The sequence below is a fragment of the Marmota flaviventris genome, chromosome 9, assembly GCF_047511675.1.
Source record: "Marmota flaviventris isolate mMarFla1 chromosome 9, mMarFla1.hap1, whole genome shotgun sequence".
Classification (NCBI taxonomy): domain Eukaryota; kingdom Metazoa; phylum Chordata; class Mammalia; order Rodentia; family Sciuridae; genus Marmota; species Marmota flaviventris.
The window spans coordinates 14,648,829-14,655,822 of NC_092506.1; positions in this window are offsets into that span (position 1 = coordinate 14,648,829).

The window sequence follows — 6,994 nt, forward strand, 5'->3', positions numbered from 1 at the left end:
TCCTTTGTGCATGTACTACTCACCATTCCCTTCACTATACGCAAGGGAGCCTGTCCCTTAATACCACTAGGGGGCAGCAGTTGCTTTGTCTGTGGCAATATACCCCACTTGAGCCTTTAGCAAAGTATTCAGCCTGGGTTTAGTTTATGAAGGGATGGGGCTTTGTAAACACCCAGTTGTCTTCTGGAGCCCTTACCAACAAGTCCACTTTTACTTACATCCAGGATTGGGTGGCTCTAAGAGGCTCATTCCAGAACAAGGGTTTTCTTGGACCCCATATTTTTTGGCCTAGTTTTATGTTTTGTTCAGTGTATGGATACATTTTAAGGCTAAAAGCAAAGTCTTTTAGCTCAGGTGTCGCACTGGCCCTTTATAGGAAATAGCACAAAATAGCTCAAACATAGTTATCAAAGCAACTGTGTAACCTAAGGGACATTTGGGGGCAATGACAATTTCTACTATTTTAGGGTGACCAGTACCTTCAGGGGAGACTGACACGTAAGTCACCTTTTATAAACTACATTGTTATTTCAGATTCACTCATTCATTTGCAAATATTTATAGACCACCTCTTTGCTAGGCATGGTGTTAAGTACTGGGGAGTCATGAGCAAGGCAGTGACCTCTTAGACCTTTCAGTCTAGTGCAAGGAAAACAATAACCAGATAATCACAATGGGATGTGATTAAAGGATCTAGCAGAACAGAGGAGGCTCCAGAGCTTACAGGAGAGGAAAAGCCTAGACCTGAGGAGTCAAGGAAGGTTACCCAGAAGGGAGACTATGCTGGCACTTCAAAGATTAAAATTTAGGTAGGCAAAAGGCAAGACTCAGGGGAGCAGTTCAGGCAGAACCATGTGTCAGGTGGCTCAAGCTTAGTTAATTTGAGAAAACGTTTCTTGTGGCTGAAATATAGGTGCAGCTTCATGAGATAAGAAATGAAACAAGAGACACGCAGGGTCTATAAATCATTGAGGAAGTCTAGATTACATCCCAAGGGCACTGTGGAACCATGGAAAAAATTTTGCTTTTTAGTAAGAGTGGAGAGGCATCACTCTTATGCCCAGACAGGAGGCTCAAATAAAAGTTTTAACAGACTGAAGAAAGTAAGGACATAATGCTAACTGTACCATCTCAAATACTGTCAACTTCAGAATGGAGAGGCTGACCAGGCAGGAGAGAGACACATGCAAGCGTAGAGGTGAGAGAAGGGCAAAGAAAGAGCAAACAGAAGCCAGGAAAGACCCATGGCTAGCATCCTCATGCATCTACATGAGGAATTATGACAAGATTCTTCTCAGGCTCTTACAGAGGACTCCAACTCTCTCACAGTCCCACCTCCTGCCCTTGAAAACCAGGCACAAACTAGCTGCTTCTGTGTGTGGTGCTGGGGATGGAACCCTGGGCCTTGCACATGATAGGCAAGTGCTCTACCATTAACCTACACCCCCAGCCCTTTGTAAATTGCTCAATCTGGTCTGGTGATCTCCTACCTCAACCCCAATTATCTAGGATTATGGGTGTGTACTACTGCACCCAGCTTAAATTGCCGCCTTCTCCCCCATCCTATCCCAACCAGTACTGGGAATCCCTTGGCACCAGGTATGATAGGCCAACCCTCTACCACTGGGTTACCTCCCTGCCCTTTGGCTGCCTTCATAAAGCACTCCAAATATACCTCCCAATTTTCTGTAATACATTCTCATGAAGCCAGCTAGGCACCAGGAGAGACAGAGAAGTGAACAACACAGTTATTCTCAAATTCCTTATAATCTCTCTTATAAGAATCATTCTGTGTGCTTGGCTCAAGGAATACTATTTAATCTCTAAAATCAGGTCATAAGCAATACTATCCAATTCTTGGAAGCCCAGACAGGTGTACCTTCAAGAACCATCATTATCAAATAGCTTCTGACCAAAAGGGATCATTTTGATAATTGCAATTGAAGGCAGGAGAGGGATGAGATCTCATTTCCCTGTCCTAAGCCAGGGAGGAGCTGCAGGTATTGGATGTGAGGGGGCACAAGGTCTTTTCTCCTAAAGAATGGTCCTTGTAAGTGGCACTTTTTCTTTCCGGTACATTCCCTTTTTTGGCAGGGGGTGGTGGTGTTTAGTGGGGATTGAATCCAGGAGCACTCTATCACTGAGACCTATCTTGAGACAGGGACTTACTACAGGGACTTACTAAATTGCTGGGGCTGGCCTTGAACTTGCAGTCCTCCTGTCTCAGGACCCACTCCCCACCAGCTGCTGGAATTATAGGCATGCGCCACCACACCCAGTCCCTTTTTTTTTTTTTTTGAGACAGGGTCTCGGTTGCTGAGGCTGGTCCGAAACTTGCCATCTTCCTGCCTCAGCCTCCCAAGTTGCAAGGATGACAGGTGCACCACTGCACCTGGCTAAGATCCTTTTTCTCACAGAGGTCTTCTCTGAGCTTCTCAGTGGTTTCCCAATCTTCTCCCCCTACTCTCTATCCCACATCGAGTCTGACAGCCTGGTCCTTACCCAAGGAGCTGTCACATTTATCCTTATACTTGACTTTGTAAGATTATCTTCCTATAAACAGCAGATGGCATCAAAACCTTCCACTCCTCAGCTCAGCAAGATCTCCCAGTAAGAGAATCTACTCAGATCCTTCCATGTAGGTCTACTAATGATGGGTGAGCTTACAATTATGAAAATCCACTAACCTTCCTTGGCCAAACGGCCTACACCTCTCTGATCCTCAGTGTTTTCACCTGTCAAGTGGGGATGCTACCTGCCAAGTTAAAACAGATCACAACATTGTATGCAGTGTCTAGCACATGCACTGCACACAGAAGTGGCTCTAAAAATGTGAACTGTTAGTACAACTAAGTGAGGCTTCCCAAATTTCCTCCAGGGTAGCTGATTGGTGCCCAGAAGGGAGAACAACTATCAATGCTGAGGAGGCAGCCGGCGTTGGATAGCACTACAAGGCCAATGCCCTTTTAACATTGCACTGCTTGTGATAGGTGCAGACAGTAGCACAATGTGAAAAGAGCTCCGGCCAGCAGCAGAGGCATGCCAGCCCTGCCTCCTCACCTCTTCTCCCAGTTCCTGGCCCACTCAGCTCACAGCACCCCCTGCTCATTTTCTCATCATCAGCACAGTTTTCTTCTCTTCCCTTCCACTGTGTTAATCCTCTATCTTCTCTCTCCACTCGTTTTGCCTTCTTCCTTTCCCAGAAGAAAATTGTTTAAGGTTTTAGGGTGGTTGGGCACAGCCCAATGAGGCAGCAGAAGGGATACCCTGAGATTGACACTCAAGTTTCAAAGGAAATAACTGGTAAAAATCGCAAAAGCCTGGAGGAGACTTGTATGAGTGTGTGTTTTTCTGGATTCACATTTCTGCCAACTATTCCAGAGGGAATTTGCTGACCAGGACCACAGAGCCCCCTACTTATTACCACTCTAAAGCTCTCTTCTTTCTAGTTTAGATATAAAGGGAGTTCTAGGCCTCAAGGTGACAATCTCAGATGAACTCAAGGACCAGAGAGTGGAGAAGTGTAGTTATAGGTCCCCTGGTAGAAGAGATAAGCTTCCATTGCTAGAGGGGGAAGCTCCACAACCTGCATCTCCTTTTGGAGGTCCTCAAAAGACTTTATGGATTTAGTATTAAACAAAATGCTACTAGTGATTCCCTCTCAAATTAGGATAAGCTTTCATAGGTAGTGGAACTAGAAGCTGAGTTTCCTGTCCAGTCCAGGGACTTTGATTACGGAGTCTTCAGGCTCACCCAGCCAGCCCTTTCCACCCGCTCCTAGTTTAAGGGACTTAAACACAGGATAACTGAGACTAATTAAAACCCAAAGCTAGAAGATGACCTGGAAGAACACTTGTAAATCCAAAGGTTCAGAGCCAGGTGGAGCGCTAGTGTGGCATATTCTAGCTAGTGCCATGGCCATGGAAGCCAGTTATATTCTGAGCCAGTGAACTCTAGGCAGGCCAAAGATGGAAAGGCTGGGGGATGAATCCTCTGTGCCCTGATCTATGAGGCCTCCCAAGCAATAAAGCAGCCTCTGAAAGACTCCCTCTCCACTCCACAGCTAGTAGAAGAAATGGATGACCCAATTCCAATTGGGACGTCTTCCTCTGGGCTTCCCCTCTAGCTTCTTCCCACCCCCTCAGGAAGCAGGAGAGCTTCTCTCAGCCTTTCCAGGCAGTTTATTCCTGTAATCTGCAAACATGGGGCCCTGCCCCACAGTTTGCACAGTTCCAATGGACGGAAACCAAGGCCCGCTGGGGTCAGTCGCCAGGCCTCTGTGCTCCTGGGACTGGGCAAGCCAGCTGGAAACTGGACCAGGCCAACAGGGGGCAGAGGACAGGGCTGCCCAGCAAGCTTAGGAAGAAGCTAAGGGAATATTCTTCCCAAAGGAGTTCCTAGATCTCTCCTTATGGTACGAAGGAAGAGGGGATTGGGACCAAGAGCCCCTCAGCTCTCACTCAACTCATTCCTGAGGAACGGGCCCAGCAATTCACCAGCTAGTAGGGCCCCTCCCCCACCTTGGGCCCAGGAGCCATCCCCCAGCTCCTTCCAGAAGCGGGTGTAGAGACAGAGGAGGAAATGGGGGAGGGGAGGCCCTGGCTCAAGTTCTCTCCGCTCCCCCTCCTCATTGGCCACCATCTTCCGGCCCCTGCCAGAGCAGCAGGGGATGGGGCCCAGCCTGTGGAAGGGAGAGAAAGGGCAGGTGGGGGGTTAGCTGGAGCAGCAGGGGCAGGGGGCTGGCTCCAACAGTCTCCTCCCCCCACTCCCCGCAGCCATGGCGACGGGAGGAGGAGACCAGGAGGGTCCTGAAAGCCATGTTCTGTGAATGGGATGCGAGGGGCAGCTGGGAAGTGTGGGGTGAGGGGCGCTCTCCCGCAACACCCAACTGTGCCCCTGGAGGCTGGACCACACACACACACACACACACACACACACACACACACACAAACACAAACTCTCAGCCATACTTGCTGCACAACTCAACCCTCCCTACACACTCACCCCAACAAACAGAAGTGGAGGGTGGGCGCAGAGCTCCAACATTCAGCAACACCCCACAACTACTAGCTCAAGAACCCGCCTCACGCCCTCCTGCCCTGGGCTCACCCCACAAGTTCTGAGGTGCAGCACTCCCTGCCCTGCACCAGCCCCGCAGTCCCCTCGGGGCATCCCCGCCAAGTCCCCAGAGCCCCGCGCCCTCACACACGAGCCCCGGCACAGAGAGATGGCCCGGCCTCAGCCCGGCCCGCGGACCCCCACCCCTTCCCCACCACGCCCCCCACTGGAAAATGACAGCGAGGCCACCTCGGAAAGACACGCCTGGTGCTTCCCAGACACACTGTTTCGAAAGGAATAGACAGAAAAGGTGCCCACGAGTGGAGAATGAGGAGGGGGAGAGGCAGCCGAGAGAAAGAGCCCAGACCACCCCCTCCCCGCGCCAAGACAGAAGAAAACCGAAAATCGGTGGCGTTACCCTTCTGGGAGCTCTCGATACCTACACATGCTCTTCGTTACGTTCCTCTGCCTGCCACCTCCTTCTTCCCGGGCTCTTTCTCTGCCCTTCCCTCCCTCTTGGCTCCCCTCCCTGGCCTCGCTCCCCTCTCACGCCCTCTCGCACCCCGCCGGCCCCGCTCCCCTGCTGGGCTCGGGACCCCCGCGGCCGCCCCGCCACCCGCCGGCGCGGGCCGAGGCCCCGGGGCTGGCGAGTGCGGCGCCCCTCTGCTCTGCCGATCTCGCTCTTCCCCCCTCGCCCCCTTTCTCCTTCCACACTCCCTGCCGTCCATCTTGAATACTTGGGATTCTTGAATGGAGTGAGCAGGATCCGCTCCCCCAGGCTCCCATTGGCTGTGGGTTAACCCTTTTGAAACGAGATCCTCCCTCTCATTGGCTGCCAGGCTGCCCTCTTCTCCCCCAACCCCCATCCCCTCCGCCTCCCAACAGCCCGCGAGGTCAGGGCGCTCCCGGGCGCCCCCTCCCCTGGCCTCTCGCCCCCCTGCCCGCCTCTCCTGGACGCCCCTCTTCCTGCTTTTTCCATCACGCTGCCCACCGGTGGGCTGCAGGTGAAGGCAGATCCAGTTCCCGCCAAATGCGGCCCCGAGATTGGGCTGGCTGGAACCGTGTTCCAAGATGACCCCCGTGCTGGATTTGTAGACCTTAGAAGATGCAAGGCGTGCAATTTCCCGTCCGTGTCCAACTCCTCTTTGACCAGAATTACTTCTGTAACAGGGAATCCGCACAGTCTTAGCCTCATCCAAGACCACGCGAGAGCCTCCAGAACATTCGCGCCCCCTGGGCTGGGCAGGAAGAGGGCAGTTCCTGAAAGAAGAGCTGGGGCTCTTCGGAGGAACTAATTCCCTGAGTGCCTCGGGGCAGGCCTGACCTGACCAGGAATGTACAGCATCTGGAGCTGCGCTCAGTCAAAAACATCCCCTCAGACCAGCCCTACGTTGGTCCTGACCGACATGCTGTACACCCACAAGGGGCTCAGAGTTGGGGGAAGCCCAGAGAGGTATCAGGAAGGAGGCAGCAGGAAATAGGGCCTGTGTCAGGGTGCAAGTAGAGTAAGCTGGTTCTAGGTCCAGCTCTGCCAACAGAATCCTGGGGAAGTTATGTCCCCCTTCTGGGCCTGTGTCCTTATTTCCAAAAAATTGGCCTACAAGAGTGCTGTCAATGAAGGTTCTGTATGAAGATGTGTTCTATATCTGCATCATCCAAGATTATAGCCACTACCCACACGTGGCTATTGAGCACTTGCATTGATTGTGGTTATAGTAATCGAGAAACTGGCTTTTTAATTTTATTTAATGTTAATTAACTTCTGTGTAGCCCCTACTGGCTAGTGGCTACCATATTGGACAGTATAGGTCTAGAATCCTTGTGATTCTGATGATGGATAACATTCTGTGATTCTTTGGGGGGGGGGGGGGGGAAATCCTTTTCGGATATGAAGTCCTTTAAATCCAAATTGCAAATCACCAAGGGCATCAATGCA